Source organism: Pristiophorus japonicus, chromosome 16 (genome assembly GCF_044704955.1).
Source record: "Pristiophorus japonicus isolate sPriJap1 chromosome 16, sPriJap1.hap1, whole genome shotgun sequence".
Lineage (NCBI taxonomy): Eukaryota > Metazoa > Chordata > Chondrichthyes > Pristiophoridae > Pristiophorus > Pristiophorus japonicus.
The window spans coordinates 32,978,923-32,996,400 of NC_091992.1; the positions used below are offsets into that span (position 1 = coordinate 32,978,923).

General features: G+C 43.2%; 1 protein-coding gene and 1 pseudogene across 1 annotated transcript in view; both read right to left on the reverse strand.

The window, feature by feature from the left end:
• The window catches only part of vkorc1l1 (vitamin K epoxide reductase complex, subunit 1-like 1), a 67,144-nt gene that overhangs the window by 36,706 nt on the left and 12,960 nt on the right, over window positions 1-17,478 (reverse strand). The gene's annotated exons all lie outside the window — the stretch shown is intronic.
• Window positions 11,142-11,343, reverse strand: LOC139227251 (U2 spliceosomal RNA; annotated as a pseudogene).

Consider the following 17,478-nt stretch of genomic DNA (forward strand, 5'->3'; position numbering starts at 1 on the left):
TCCCTCCCTAAACCTCTCCACCTCTCTTTCCTCTTTACGATGCTTGTTAAAACCTATCTGTTTAAACAAGCTTTTGATCGTATGCCTTAATTTCTTCTGTGACTCGATGTCAAATTTATCGGTTTGTCTGTAACACTGTTGTGAAGCACCTTGGGATGTTTTACTACGTTAAAGGCGCTAGATAAATAAAAGTTATTATATTATTATTCATGGAAGTTCCATACAACCACAACTCTTAACGTCGTGAAACATCCGAAGGCTCTTCACAGGAATGTTGGGAGATAGAAAATTTGACACCGAGCCGCATAAGTAGAAATTAGCGCAGGTGACCAAAAGCTTAGTCAAAGAGATAGGTTTTAAGGAGTGTACAAACAGGAACCCCATAAGTATGATTGGATATACCTTTCTTTGATTGGTTGGACCAGTCCACGTGATCCTAGGGGTGCTTGCGAACCGCTTGCGCCCCTGGGATACGTGGGCCTCTATGCAGGCCTACGCGCAAAGGCCTAGGAACGCAAGTCGCTGAACCTCCCGGACCACCAGGTAAGTTCGTAGATTTATTGCAGGTCGGAGACATCAGCCTGCAGGAAGCCTCCGACCACAAATTCAGCCCCATTAAGTATTGTGGGAGTGTATGCAAGATGATTACTAAAATTAGTACAGGCAGCTAAAATGACATTGGCTTGGTCACACCTATGGGTAGTCAGCAATTTCCGTTGGAACAACTCTGTCCCAGTCAATAGGATGTGGAAACAATAGTATAAAAGTTACTGGAATGAGGAGTGCCAAGGTAAGCATACCCACCACTGCATACATTACTAATGTGGCAAAGCACACAGCACAAACCATAACCATGACCTGTATTACCTTTCGAGAAATAGCTTGCAAAACATTTTTCACACACTATTACTTCAGAAAAACTATAAAGCACACAATTAGCTTACACTATGACACAAACGTTGATATGTATGTTCTGAAACTCTGCTGCCACCAGAAACTACACGCCTGAGGCATTTCACTCTCACAGGGAGGGATGTGGATTGGCCAAAGGGATGAGTGGCTAAATATTCTACTAATTTCTAGATGTCGTGTTACTTCCAGAAAACTGCGCACAAACACAGAATGTCAAGGGGAAGTTCCAATCTGAAGAAGTTGTCAAGGTTTGAGATTATGGGCATCAGGATTCTTTGCCCAAAATCTGTGGAGGGGAAAATTTGGGGTGCACTCCCATTACCCACAAGTATCTTCTTTTATTAGCCTCATGGTTACCCTTATTCAGTTAACAGAGGAGTATCTCAAATTAAGGGTCACGCAGAACGCGATCGGAAAAAGATTTAATCATGAGAGACATTACACAGTATAGGTAACTGGTTGCAATCTCACAAGCAGAGAGCCATCATCGATGGGAGATGTTTGCAGTCAGGTCATGAGGGGTGTCCTGCAGGGCTCCATGTTCAGAGCATTGCAATTCATCAGCTTTCATACTGATTTGGATAAGGGCACTGGTGGAACCAGTCCTAAGTTTGCAGATAACAAAAATGATGATAGGAGTTTGGAATTTAGACTAAATCAGTAAATCGCAGGCAGATTTAGATAAGTTGGAGGAATGGGCTTGTGTGGCAAATGTCGTTCAATGTGGATAAATGCACTTATGCATTTGGATTTTAGAAACTGTAGTCAGGTATATACTATGCACGGGTACCAGTTAAAGGATCTAGAGGGGGAGTTCAGATCATTGTTAATATAATAAATGTCCTCAAACAGAATGGCAAAGCCATTGAAAAGGAAGATGCCATTTTATGCTGCATTTCTAAAACAATACAATATAAAACTAAGAATACAACACAGGTTATAGGGATGTGGATATTAAGAAAAAATCTTCAGGCATGAGTTCGGAAGCATGCCTTTTCAGTTGCATTTTTACAGAAAGTGAGAATGTGAAACTTGCTACCACAGGGAATGGTTGAGCCAAATAATGTAAATGCATTTAAGGGAAGGCTAGATAAGTATATGAGGGAGAAGGAAATAGACGCTTATGCTGATAGAATTAGATGAGGAAGGACAGGAGAGGCTCAAGTGGAGCAAAAACGCCAGCATGGGCTGATTGGGCCGAATGGCCCGTTTGTGTGCTGTAAAATTCTTTGTAAAAAGCCATTGCCCTCTGAAACAGATTACTGAAGCGCGCTGCAAGTATGGAATTCCCAAGTCCTGTAAAAGGAAGCTGCACAGGTTCCTGAGAGAGGAGGGCATTTCTCCTCTCGATTTTTGGGTTACTGCACTCTCCTGGAACTTCGTTCAATTCTCTTAAGAAATCGGAGAGGAAATTCCCAGAGATCTTTCTAAATTGATCTCAGCTTTTTTCTACCTCACCCAGGAGATTGCACGACAGAGTGGGAGGAAAGAGTGATCAACGCGGTAAGTGGCCACGCCATGTTTGGATGGGACAGGTTTGATGAACAGGATGATCTTTTCCCATCCTTCTTTTAATAATGTATGTACATTGCACAACAGTAGTGTGGCACAAAATATATTTGCACCTTACCTCTCTTAGAAGGCACTCCATCCTGAAACCTTTGCTGTCAGACTGCTGCACATCCTGCAGGGGTGGCCAGGACCTGGGGTTTGGAAGGAGATGGGTTCAGACGAGGTGGCATTTCCTCAGTGAGCACACATCTATCTGTCCAACCCCCTCAAAAGATTAAAGTGCCAGTTAACGGACAGGTGCCTTCTCAGACATGGCTGTGTAACTTCCCTCTTCTAAAATGGGAGCTCATGTTCCCTAAATCTAGTTTGCAGTATTTCCAAATATAGAATCACGGTTCAATTTATCTAATCCCACAAGGTTCTTAAATCCACAGAATTTCCATCATCCTCACACAACTTGAATAAGAGTTGTTCAATACCCCCATCTCATAAATGCATGCTGATCTCATTTTACGAAATCCACCAATCTTATTATCCCCTCGTTGAAGATACTTTCGGATACTTTTTTCACAAGTAATTAGGATCACTGGTCATCTCAATATCCTTTTTAGATTGGTGTAAACTGAAGCACTTTCCAGCCCTTGGCTACTCCTCCCATTTGTATTGATTCCCTAAAGATAGTGGCAAGCACATGACAGATTTTGCTAGCCACTGCCTGAAGTACTCTCATATGAAGTTCAGCGAGGCTCTGGTGCCCTGTCGTCCTTTAATTTCCTCAACCAATCGGCTATCAGTATTGGAAGAAAATGGTGACAAACTTAAAAATATGATACAATACTTCACTTGGCGAGCACTCCACTTTCCAAATCCCTCGGAACTGTACAAGTATCATTGGAGCCCAGGGGATAGAAGAATTAGAGGGGCCCACTAAACGAAGAATTTTTTTTTTTAAATAAGCAAATTTATAAAGGGGAGAGGATCTAGGGCTTAACTAACTTTGTAAAAATGTCTTCATATCCACATCATTCATCTTGCTCTCAACCACGTCAGGATTTACCTCCTCTTTCCGATAGCTTCTCTTTAGTAAAGACCAACGCAAAGTACTTATTAAAGTACTTAACCGTCCTTCGAATGAAACGTTAATCAAGTGGATGTAAATGATCCCATGGCACTATTTCAAGGAAGAGCAGGGGAGTTATCCCCTGGCCAATATTTATCCCTCAATCAACATAACAAAAAACATTATCTGGTCATTATCACATTGCTGTTTCTGGGAGCTTGCTTGTGCGCAAATTGGCTGCCACGTTTCCTACATTACAAAGTGACTACATTCCAAAAGTACTTCATTGGCTGCATAGGGCTTTGAGACGTCCGGTGGTAGTGAAAGGCGCTTTATAAATCCAAGTCTTACTTTCTTTAACATCTCCACCATTTTTTGATCATCTACAAATTGACAATCCTCTCCTCTCCCGGGTCCCACCTCACATTTGACAATTGTTTTTAACTCATATACTTGTAAAATACTTTACTGTTCTTTCCGATATTTTCACACAGTTTATACTGCCACTTAGCTTGCCTTACCCCACTCTTAACATCTTATTTTCTCATTCTCTTTTAGTTTTTCATTGGACTGAATTTTGCTGTCAGGCTTTCGAACGTCATTTGCCATTAAGTTAGTGCTGCCCTTGCACATTGAGTTTTAAAATTTTTTTTTTTGAGTGGTAAGTAGCTGAAAGTGCGAGCTGATAATGGCGCACCGAGGGAAACAGGGCATCTGGGACCAGAGTGAACAGGGAAAGCAACAGGGTATCTCCTGAACCAATCAGATTGAGGATTGTGAAATTAACAGAAGGACTGAGGAGGAGGGTGAATTAGAGCGGGTGAATTCAATGTCAAATCAGGTACAGAAAGAGAAATAGAGGGAAAGAAAGATTGCATTGCAAGATTTAGAGAGACAGAAAGGAAAAGTAAACAAAAAGTTTTAAACTTTAAATTTTATATTTTTAAAATCTCAAACAATTAAAATCTGAAGGAATGTAATAGTTAATTTTCAGTGCCAGAGGTTGATTGGCAATAATTAACACTGATCACGTTGATAAAAGGATACTTGGACTAAATGGACAAGACTTAACTTTCTGTGGTGAGTTTAGTTCAGATTTACTGCGCTGATACAGCTTCACGCCAGTAAATGCATTTCAATGGTGAGCCAGACAGTGAGATGCTGCGCAACTTGAGATACCATCTTTGGATATTTGAGTTTAACCACGCATCCGCCCTTCGCCTGAAGATGCCGTACAGGTAGAATTTCCAAAATCCGGAGTTCTAAAAACTGGAATTGTCCGAAAGCCGGACATTGTGCAGATTGCAAGAGTCGTTGTCCGGAATCCGGAAATATTTCCCGAAAACCGGACTTTTAAGCTAAACATACTTTTTGTCTCCGAAATCTGGAAATACCCGAAACTCGGCCTAAGGGTTTCCGGATTCGGGACGTCGGATTGTCTCCAAAATCCGGAAATACCCCAAAATCGTCCGAGGTTTCCAGATTCGCGACGTCGGATTTTCTTCTCCGAAATCCGGAAATACCCGAAATTCAGCCAAGGGGTTTCTGGATTCAAGACATCGGATTTCTTCTCCGAAGTCCGGAAAAATATGAAAACCGGAATGGCCTCGGTCCCGTTATACCTGTACCACTTGCGCATAAATAACAGCAAGCTTCACCATTATTTTGACGGCAAAGTCTGGGCCATTATTTTTAATACTTATAGTCTTCATAGGCCCTCTTCAATTTTAATTGGTTTCTAACCTTGATTTATCCATAAAATTAAATTTATTTCCTTTTTAAAAAAAATGGAATAGACTTATTCTGTACCGTTGCAATCTTTTTATTAAAAAAATCTCATTTGCTGTACTGTGTACCAATTTCTCCTTCAACCTCACCTACCTCACTTCTCATCTCCCTAAAATCTTCCCTAATCCAATCTGGTGTTCGAGCTTTTGTACTGACTTTCCAGTTGGATTTGTAACCTCATCACATTGTGGTCATCACTTTAACAACAGCAACTTGCATTTATATAGCACCTTTAATATAGTAAAATGTCCCAAGGTGCTTCACAGGAGCTTTATCAAACAAAATTTGACACATAAGGAAATCTTAGGACCGGTGACCAAAAGCTTGGTCAAAGAGGTAGGTTTTAAGGAGCATCATAAGGAAGATGAGGGAGGTGGTGCGGTTTAGGGAGAGAATTCCAGAGCTTAGGCAGCTGAAGGCACGGTCAGCAATGGTAGAGCGATTAAAATTGGGGACATACCAGAGACCAGAATTGGAGAAGCGCAGAGATATCGGAGGGTTGTAGGGCTGGAGGAGGCTACAAAATGAGGGTGAGGCCATGGAGGGATTTGAAAACAAAGATAAACATTTTAAAATTCAGGCATTGCCAGACCGGGAGGCAATGTAGGTCAGTGAGCACAGGGGTGATAGGTGAATGGGACTTGGTGCAAGTTAGGATTCCGGCAGCAGAATATTGGATGAACTCAAGTTTCTATAGTGCACACCCACATTTCACTCATCTATCTGGTCTATTTAATTACTCATAACCAAATCTAGCAACACCTACACCCTTGTAGTCCAACATTAGTAATTCATTACCTTTTCTCTATTTAGTCCCCCTCTGTCTCAAATCAATAAGCAGATAACCAAAATCTCAGAGCAAGAATTGTTAATTCCTACTCATCTCTGTTTCATCTTCTATTTGCTTCCCACAATTTGAAAGTCTGTAGTACACCCCTACTAATGTAACATTTTATCTTTGAGCTCCAACCATATTGACAGCCTGTACTCCTTCCTTGGTGACATCAACACTTTCTACACAATGTATTCCCTAATTTGTCAATATTGCCACTCTTATCTCCTTTCTTTTCTATCCCAAAATGTTTATTTTCCATTCTTATCTAATTTGCAGCCAGGTTTCTGTTCATACTATTAAGTCCAGATCTTCCAGTAAAATAATTGCTTCCGGTTCCCCCAGTTTCTTATCCACTCTCCTTCATTGCAATACGTGTATTTTAACCTATTATCCCAGTCCCTCCCCGCTAGTTTAAATGACTCACCACTTCCCTATTTAATCGTTTTGCCAGTACATTGCACCCTACCTGTTCAGATGTAGCCCTTTCCATGGGGAATAGCTTCCATTGTCCCAGAAGTACTACCAATGCCCAAAGTGGATTATTAGTCTAGGCCGCTGGATTACTAGACCATTAACATAACCTCTACACTGCCACACCCATTGCTAGACAAGTGCTGCTTTAGCAAGAGCTCTACTTACCAAATAAAACACCCATGGTCGATGAGAGGGGAGAGATCGCATACAACTAAAGGAAAGAGCATACAAAAGTGCAAAGAATCATGCCGATCCAGGAGACTTGGAAAGATATAACAGCAGAGAAAGACAAAAAAAAAGAGTGCAAGAGCCACAAAAAGGAATGCAAACAGAAACTTGCAAGGGATATCAAGATTAACACAAAAAGTTTTTACAATTATATTAGAAGAAAAAGGCTAGTCAAGGACAATGCGGGACCTTGAAAAACACTTGTGGGTAATATTGCAAATGAAAATAAGGAAATGGCAGACTTACTGAATAATTACTTTGCGTCAGTCTTCACAGTAGAGGAAGAGGATAACATAGCTGACATTCCAAGGAAACTAAATAATGAATCAATGATTGTAATTCACTAAAGTTAATGCAAGCAAGAAAACAGTACAGGTAGAGTGTCCGAAATCCAGAGTTCCGAAATTCGGAATGTTCTGAAATCCTGACACTGCGTCGATCTGTGGAGGGGCCATCCGGAATCTGGAAAATGTTATCCAGACAACCTGCCACACTGATTACCGCTGCGAGCTGGGCCAAAGGAAGGGGGAAAACACCAAACAAAATTCCAAAAAACAAAAACTCTCAAAACCCCCACCCAATAAATTGCCGAAAAAGAACCAAAAGAGAAAAGCTCCAACCCACCTCTTCTTGCAGGTCTTCACACCCACAGGCACCGCTATTCCTGGGTCCGCAACGCAGGTCCCCCCCCACCCCCAGGGCGTCTTCCCTCGGCCAGAGCACGGGCACGCCAAAAGTCCAAAGCATGATGACCCCAGCCTTGCACGCCGGCAGTCCGCCTAAAACCATCTGTGCAAGATCCGGCGAAACTCCGCAAAGCCTGCTCTGCACCTCCCATAAAACACAACACCTGCACAAAACACAGCGAGTTGTCTGGAACCAACCGGACCCTGCCCCCAAATCAAACCACGCAAATAGGGAGATGCGCCCCATGACCCTGAACCGAGCCAACCCGTTCTCACATGCATGCTATTAATATCTGAAATTTTCGTGTAGGCTGTACCACAATTTTTCTGAACAAAAATAAATCAAACTGAATAAGATTACAATAGAGAAGAGAAAAGAATACAATGCCTGTATATATTCTTCTCATTCACAGAAAAGTCCTCTCTCTTTCGCTCGCTTTTTCTCCCTCCCTCCTCAGGCTGAAGGATTGCAGATTCAGAAAACCGGAAATACACGATATCCGGCACGGCCTTGGTCCCGAGGTTTCCGGATTTCAGAAGCTCTAGCTGTATTCGAAAAAATAAAGACGGACAAATCCCCAGGACCGGAGGGTTTCCACCACAGGGTTTTACAGAAAGTTGATGAGAAAATTGCAGTTGCTTTAGCCTAATCTTTCAAAGCGATCTCGATTCAGGAATTGTCCCTTTAAATTGGAAAATTGTAAATGTAATTCCATTATTTAAGAAAGGTGAGAGAGAGAAAAACCAGGAAATGATAGACCCGTTAGTCTAACATATGTTGTGAGGAAGTTATTGGAATCTATAATTAAGGACAGAGTGACTGAGCATTTAGAGCTGATTAGAGAGAGCCAACGCGAATATGTAATGAGTAGGTCACATCTAACGAACCTAACTGAATTTTTTGAGGAATTAAAAGTAGTAGACAGTGAAAGGTCTATGGAAGTAGTGTATATGGGCTTCCAGAAGACATCTATATGGTTCCACATAAGAGACTGGTGGTTAAAATTAAAGCTCATGGAATTGAAGGCAAATTATTTACCTGGTTAGGAGATTGCAATAATAGGGATAATGGGTATGTACTCGATTTGGAAAGTGACTACTAGTGTCCCACAAGGATCTGTGCTGGGACTTCAACTATTCACTATATTTATTCATGACTTAGAATAGAGAGCCATATATCCAAGTTTGCCGACTGCACAAAGATACGTTGCATACTAAGTAGTGTAGATGGGAGCATCAAATTTCAAAGAGATATTGATAGATTAAGTGAGGCACAACTGCACTAGATAGATTTCAATGCAGGAAGTGTAAGGTCATCCATTTTTGACAAAAAAAAAGGATAGATCTGAGTATTTTTTTTAAATGGTGAAAAGCTAGGAACAGTGGAGGTCTAAAGAGATTTAGCGATCCAGGTACACAAGTCACTAAAATGCAGTGGTCAGGTACAAAAAATAATCAAAACGGCAACTCTTTCTATCTAGAGGGTGAGAATATAGAGAGGAAAGGAAGTTTTGCTCCAACTATATAAAGCGTTGGTTAGACCACTGTGTACAGTTCTGGGCACCACACTTTAGAAAGGATATACTGGCCTTGGAAGGAGTACAGTGCAGATTCACCAGAACTCCAAAGGTTAAATTATATGGGGAGATTATATAAATTAGGCTTGTATTCTCTGGAGTATAGAGGATTAAGGGGTGACTTGAGTGAGGTTCTTAGAATTTTAAAGAGAATTTATAGGTTAGATAGAGAGCTGATGGGCGAGTCTAGGACAAGGGAACACCTTAAAATCTGTGCCAGGCCATTCAGGAGAGAAGTTAGGAAACACTTCTTCACACAAAGGCTGGCAGAAGTGTGGAACTCTCCCTCAAAAAGCAGAACATGCTAGCTCAATCAATAATTTTAAATCCGAGATAGACAGAATTTTGATAGCCAAGGGTATTAAATTATATGGAGCCAAGGCGGGTAAATGGAGTTAAGAGATCAGCTATGATCTCGTTGAATTTTGGAACAGGATCATGGAGCTGAATGGGCTACTCCTGTTCCCATGTTTTGCTAATAGAGTACCTATATAAGACATAAAGGAAGCAAATCGGTTTCAATTAATTGCTACATCCGGTATTGTAACTGAACATATTTTTACTTCTATAACTTATACAAAGCCAAATTTACCAAAGTTTGAAATTGGTGTATAAAGCTCCCAGGAAGCTTGCTAAATTACCATTCCATTTTTAATGAGAGTGGAGGCTAGGCATTTCCATTCAAGGAGAGGTGCTGCAGGCTGCTGTCATATACAATACTGAAGTGGGCTACAAGCTGCCTTTCCAGCTTCTCAACTAGCGACTACGCATGGAGAACCATGACATAGGAAGGGAGAAAATATTTTCAACAAAGGCGAGTTGCTGGTGGCAGTTGGTCTATCTTTTAAAATCGGACATAAAAACTCAAGAAAAAGTTGCTCAACATAATCTGGAGACTGATCGTCCTAAAGTATGGGTTACAAGAAGTCAAATAATTGCACAACCTCATCCACAGCAAGTTAAGATCGTTCAGGAGATGGCCCTCATCGTTTACCAAACTTCAACCTATGTAATTAGAATAGACCCACTAATTTTCATGCTGTTATATTAAGCACCAACTATTTGCATGGAACTGAACTGCTTTGATATCTACATTTGCAGCTAGCCACGTGTGCCTCAGGCTGAAGCAAGGACTATCTCTCCATTTTTGAGAGCAGAATGCTGGTAGTCTTCATTCCTGAGGTGGGCATGGTGGAAGGGAATAGTTTAAAGTTTTCATTTCTGGGAGGAGTGGGTGCGTGCACGCAGGATAAGGAAACACATAACCCTCAAGTGATATCATGTTGACTGGGCACTATTTGAAATGTGACCAAGCTGCAGATATCTGCACTGATCAGATTAGATTATTGTATCGCTATAATACAATTATTTATTCCAACTGTATGATTTTAGTACATTAACCAAGTAAAAGGCATCAAATAATGATGATGAAGTACCCTGGAAAATGCAGAGATCACAGAAAATGCCATTATTTTAATGTATTGGTAACTCATACCCTAGAGATAGGATCGTGCATAAATGCCAACCCCACCATCTCATAAATCAGGAGACAAACTCTTAAAAAATCATGAGATTTGGTAAGAAATCATAAACCAAATATAAACCAATATAGATTGACAGTTCGTTTATAAAGCTCATTAGGGGCTTTATTTAATCTCTTAACAGGTCAAAGCTCTTTACAAAAACAATATATATTTTTTTTAATTCGTTGCCAATCTTTCCAATTCTTTGTCAGATCATCTTGTCAGATTACAAACGCCAGAGGTCACCTTGCACACATCAAGGATCACTCTGCGCCAATGCTCTTAGCCAAAAGGCCTAGAGCCACTGCACCGTTCCTGGAAGTACTGCAATACCAGGTTCGTGCCATGGAGATGGGTGTGTGACCCCCACCCACCTCCGTGGAGGTGGATGGGTCAAGCCACCCCACCCACCTCCTATTTCAAAACAATATATTTTTTTTTTTCGTTGCCAATCTTTCCAATTCTTTGTCAGATCACAAACGCCAGAGGTCACCTTGCACACATCAAGGATCACCCTGCGCCAATGCTCTTAGCCAAAAGGCCTAGAGCCCAAGCACCGTTCCTGGAAGTACTGCAATACCAGGTTCGTGCCATGGAGGTGGATGGGTCAAGCCACCCCACCCACCACCTATTTCCAAAAAGCATAGGAGAATCACCTTCCTGATCCAGGGAGAACCACGTTGGGGTCATGGTTACTCCCCTGTCAGGTCAGTTACGCATGATCTTAGCCAAAAGGCCGAGAAGCGATATTACTGCATCTGAAAATGCTGTACAAAAAACTTTTAAACAATCCCATCTGTTATCACCACATGGCTATGTTTGGGTACTCCTCTTGAGTTTTGGGTGGGTGATTTTTCAGTATCAGGTAAGCACAAAGTTATTGTAATCGGAACAAAAACTGCCAATGATATACGTAGTCTATTAAGGACATCCTTCCACATTCATGTTGGTGTTGTACCTTAGGGGAAGGAAGGATATGGGCAGCACATATATTGTGTGTTCCAAGACAATTGGCAAATAGTAGGCAGGATCTGCAGTGTTTACAGGAGCCACCCTGACTTGCACTTTACCAGCTTTGGGCTGGTTTTGGTAAAGGTTTTCAGGGTTTTACTTCTTTGTCTTTTTTTGTATCCAGGGATCTTTTGAGATCCAAGCCAATGCAATCTTAATCTTGGTTAGAGATTATTTTTCCCTCTATAAATGGCGCATAAGAATTCAACTGGATGGAAACAAGTCCAACTGCTTTCACAATATAAATAATATTTACAAAAATCACACATCCCTCAGTTACATTTCTAATTTGGTTTGTTTGTGAGAAACTCAAATCTAACCGACTGCTCCCACCCCACACCACTTCCTTCATCTCAAAAGTAGTGACTGCCACGGTGGTCGGATTGCGTGACTGATTGGCTGGTTTTCCAATCGCTTTTAAGGGCTCAGCGGAGCTGGCTGCAAAGTAAACCAAGAGCGCGGTCAAGGGTGGGAAACCTGGTGGTGGACCGTTCGAGGTGTACGGTGATCATGGAGCACCTCTATCTTGTACAGTGAGCAGTCCAGTGTGAGCGGATGGCATCCTTTACAATAAGAAAGCCCGTGCCCCCGGTGAATATTCCAATCTCCGTGGCCAATGCTGAGTGGCGACGCCATGCACTGACTAATCGGAGTACTGCCGTGCTGTTCAACTCCTGCCCAGCATCACTGTCATACCCAGAGAAAGAAAATGTGAGATTTTGCTGGTGAATCGCGAGATGGGTTAAAGTTTCATTAAAAATTGCATATCTCGCGATTAATTTGCGAGAGTTGGCATTGCTGATCGTGACAACTCTCATTTTAAAGATCAATAAAGCAAGGAACTTTTAAAAAAAAATAATTCACAGGATGTGGGCAAGACCAGCATTTATTGCCCATCCCTAATTGTCCTGGAGAAGCTGGTGGTGAGCTGCCTTCTTGAACTGCTGCAGTCCGTGTGGTGAAGGTACTCCCACGGTGACTTCGTCGTAACGGTTGTGTACAACTGAGTGGTTTACTGGACCATTTCAGAGGGCTGTTAAAAGTCAACCACATTGCAGTTCGTCTGGAGTCGCAGATTGGACAGACCGGGTAAGGATGCCAGACCTCCTTCCCTAAAGGACATTAGTGAAGCAGATGGGTTTTTATGACAACCCGGTAGTTTCATGGTCACCATGGTCAAAAACACTAGTTTTTTTTTCCCCAGAATTATTTTAATTAACTGAATTTAAATTCCCCAGCTGGTGTGGTGGGATTTGAAGTCATGTCTCCGGATCATCAGTCCAAACCTCTGGATTACTAGTCCAGTAACATAACCATTATGCTGCCATTCCCAACTATATCTCAACTGCAACATATCTTTGGTCTAAGTTGGGAGTACAAATTTGTACTTTATTTTACATCAGTAGAATAAATACTTGAACACCTAAAACACAAACCTGAAAGAGAGATTTAACAATTGACTTGGTTTTGCCTTTCCACTCCCAACTTTTGTTTTAGGTCTGGAATCAACTGAAATTTGCACAGTAATATCGAATCTAATGTGACTTTTTCATTTCCATTAACATCCTACCTTATCAACCGTTTGTGTTACTTCGCAATAATTAACATCACAATAGCCTCTTCGCCTCCCATGTGATTTTACCACAACTTGCCCGATTAACCAAAAGTCTCATCTTGGATACAGTGGCAGAAGCTCTCTGGCCATCATTCAATGTGTAAGCCTCGCCAATGTGCACCAGGATAGTTGACCATGGGAGGCCCAGACCAGAGAGAGTTCTTGCTAGACACTTCCAGCCAGGGATCAAAACCAGTTCAGTGCTGTAAACCTCTGTGGTTCTATTGGAACACTGTGTGGTTTTCACCTCTCCCAGTGCTTAAGCCAACCGTAGCAACCCTACTTCACCCCCAGCCAAGACCAGCTAAACTAGCAAAGATTGAGAATCATAACTGGGACATTGCTGAACTGTAGGCGCAACTGCCCATTAGATAAACTCACCAAGCCAGCAGGAGAGTCTCAACACAACTTTTCTAGTCGCTAAAATGGATTGTGTTTTGATTGAAAGCATCACCGCCTTAATATTGTTTCTTTGTATACTATGGTGTCTCTATGCTATCAGCATTGGAATGTTGAAGAAGGAAAAACTAAAAGTAGTGTTTACAAAGTTTAGATTACAACCATCTCAGATTCTATACTTTGTTTTTATTTCGGATTTAGAACATCCATGGTTCTTTGTTCTAAACCCCTATTCGCCCCCATTTAGAAAAAAAATGAAATTATGTCTACCTGTTAGTCTTCCATGAAGGTAAGAAAATGTAATTAAAGCTGCTACTACGGGTCTCTCAATGACATTGTGAGCCAGTCCACTCCAGTGAGGTTACAGAAGCAGTACAGTGAGAGTGCTCCTGAACAGCTCGACTAATTTTAATGGGTGTATCCTGCCAGAAGTGACTCCTCCAATGTCTGTACCCCCAGATTGGCTTCAGGCTGATCCTGAGGGTTACATAGAATTTACAGCCATTCAGCCCAACTGGTCTGTGCCGGTGTTTAGGCTCCAAATGAGCCTCCACCCATTCCACTTCATCGAACCCTTTCTGCATACCCTCTATTCCTTTCTCCATCTTGTGCTTATCTACCTTCCCCTTAGGGGCATCAATGTTATTCTACTTGTGGTAGCGAGTTCCACATTCTAACCACTCCCTGGGTAAAGAAGTTTCACCCGAATTCCTCATTGGATGTATTAGTGTTAGCTTCCATTAAAACCAATCCCACAACATATACAACTAGAGACTCAAGACAAGACGAGATGTGAAACTGGAGGTCAGGAAAGCTGTTGTGAATCTGTAAAGCATGCACTCCCATGTTCCGCCACCAGGGAGTGCATCCCCTGAAGTCCCAAGGGATCCCAGTATATAAGCCGGCCCCCAAAGCCTGTTCCTCACTCTGGAGTGTCTTATTAAAGACTGAGGTCACTGTTACTTTAACCTCCCTGTGTGCAGTCTCATCTGTGTTCGGAACACAACAACTGGCGACGAGTATACGAATCCAAGGCAAAGATGCAGCAAACTGTGGGCATCCTGGAGAAGTTCTCGGAGGGGGAGGACTAGGAAGCCTATGTCGAACGGCTAGACCAGTACTTTGTAGCCAACAAGCTTTACGGAGAAGGAAGAGCTGCAAAAAGTAGAGCGGTCCTCCTCACGGTCTGCGGGGACCGACTACAGCCTCATGAAGAATCTTTTGGCTCCGGTGAAACCCACAGATAAGTCGTATGAGGAGCTGTGTACACTGGTTCGGGAGCATCTTAGCCAGAGGGAGAGCATGCTGATGGCGAGGTATCGGTTCCACATGTGCCAGCGATCTGAAGGTCAGGAAGTGGCGAGCTACGTCACTGAGCTAAGGCAACTTGCAGGACAATGTGAGTTTGATGGCTACCTGGAGCAAATGCTCAGAGACTTTTTTGTACTGGGCATTGGCCACGAGACCATCCTACGAAAACATTTGACTGTAGAGACACCGACCCTCAGTAAGGGTTGCACAGCACAGGCATTTATGTCCACCAGTGATAATACCAAACAAATCTCTCAGCACACAAGTGCGAGCAATGTTCATAAGTTAACTGGAACTGTGTTTGCGAGCAGAAATGTACAGGGCAGAAACCACGAGTCTGCAACTGCCAGCAGGCCTCAGGTGACCCAGATGACTCAGAGTCCACAACAAAGGATGAATGCAAGGTAATTCACATCTTGTTGGCGTTGTGGAGGCTTCCATTCAGCCTATTCATGCCGCTTCAAAGGGTATGTTTGCAAGAGCTGTGGAACAATGGGGCACCTCCAACGAGCTTGCAGATGAGCTGCAAGCTCTGCAAAACCTGCTAACTACCATGTGGCAGAGGAAGATCGGTCCATGGTGGATCAAAGCAATTTCGAGCCTCAGAGAGAGGAGGCAGATGCTGAAGTACACTGGGTGCACACATTTTCGATGAAATGTCCACCAATAATGCTAAATGTAAAATTGAATGGCTTACCTGTAGCCATGGAACTGGACACTGGCGTTAGCCAATCCATCATGAGTAAAAAGATGTTTGAGAGACTGTGGTGCAACAAGGCACTCAGACCAGCCCTGAGCCCCATCCACACGAAACTGACAACGTACACCAAAGAGCTTATCATGGTTCTGGGCAGCACCATGGTCAAGGTCACCTACGAGGGCACGGCGCACGAACTGCCACTCTGGATTGTCCCGGGCGATGGCCTCACACTGCTTGGAAGGAGCTAGCTGGACAAAATCCACTAGAACTGAGATGACATCCGAGCACTATCACATGTCGATGAGGCCTCATGTACCCAGGTTCTCAACAAATTTCCTTCCCTTTGAGCCAGGCATTGGAAACTTTTCTGGGGCGAAGGTGCGGATCCACTTGGTCCCAGAGGCACGACCCATTCACCACAAGGCGCGAACAGTACCTCATATGATGAGGGAGAGAGAGTGGAAATCGAACTGGACAGGTTGCAACGCGAGGGCATCATCTCCCCAGTGAAATTCAGCGAGTGGGCCAGCCCGATTGTTCCAGTACTCAAAGTGATGTCACGGTCAGGATTTGCGGCGATTATAAAGTAACTATTAATCGTTTCTCGCTACAGGACCAATACCCGCTATCTAAGGCAGACGACCTATTTGCGACGCTGGCAGGAGGCAAGACGTTCACCAAACTCGACCTGACTTTGGCCTACATGACGCAGGAGCTGGAGGAGTCTTTAAAGGGCCTCACCTGCATCAACACGCACAAGGGACTGTTCATCTACAACAGATGCCCGTTTGGAATTCGGTCGGCTGCAGCGATCTTCCAGAGAAACATGGAGAGCCTACTCAAGTCACTACCACGCATTTGGTTTTTCAGGACGACATATTGGTCACGGGTCGGGACACCGTCGAGCACCTACAAAACCTGGAGGAGGTCCTCCAGCGACTGGATCGCGTAGGGCTGCGGCTGAAGAGGTCGAAATGCGTCTTCATGGCAACAGAAGTGGAGTTTTTGGGGAGAAAGATCGCGATGGACGGCATTCGGCCCACAGACGCCAAGACAGAGGCTATCAGGAACGCGCTCAGGCCACAGAACGTCACGGAGTTGCAGTCGTTCCTGGGATTCCTCAACTATTTTGGTAACTTCCTACCTGGGTTAAGCACCCTCTTAGAGCCCCTACATGTGTTATTGCGCAAAGGTGAGAACTGGGTATGGGGAAAAAAAACAAGTAATTGCTTTTGAGAAAGCCAGAAACATTTTATGCTCCAACAAGCTGCTTGTATTGTATAACCCGTGTAAAAGACTTGTGTTAGCATGTGATGCGTCGTCGTATGGAATCAGGTGTGTATTACAACAAGCTAATGTTGCAGGGAAGTTGCAACCTGTCGCCTATGCCTCCAGAAGTTTGTCGAAGGCCGAGAAGGCCTACAGCATGATTGAGAAAGTGGCATTAGCATGTGTGTTCGGGGTAAAGAAAATGCATCAGTATTTGTTTGGCCTCAAATTTGAGCTGGAAAACGATCACAAGCCCCTCATATCTCTGTTCGCTGAAAACAAGGGGATAAATACTAATGCCTCAGCCCGCATACAAAGGTGGGCACTCGCGCCATCAGCATATAACTATACCATCCACCACAGGCCAGGCACCGAGAACTGTGCGGATGCTCTCAGTCGGCTACCATTGCCCACCACGGGGGTGGAAATGGCGCAGCCTGCAAACTTGTTGATGGGCGCAGCCCACAGACTTGTTGATGGTCATGGAAGCGTTTGAAAATGATAAATCACCTGTCACGGCCCGCCAGATTAGGACTTGGACCAACCAAGATCCTCTGCTGTCCCTAGTAAAAAAACGT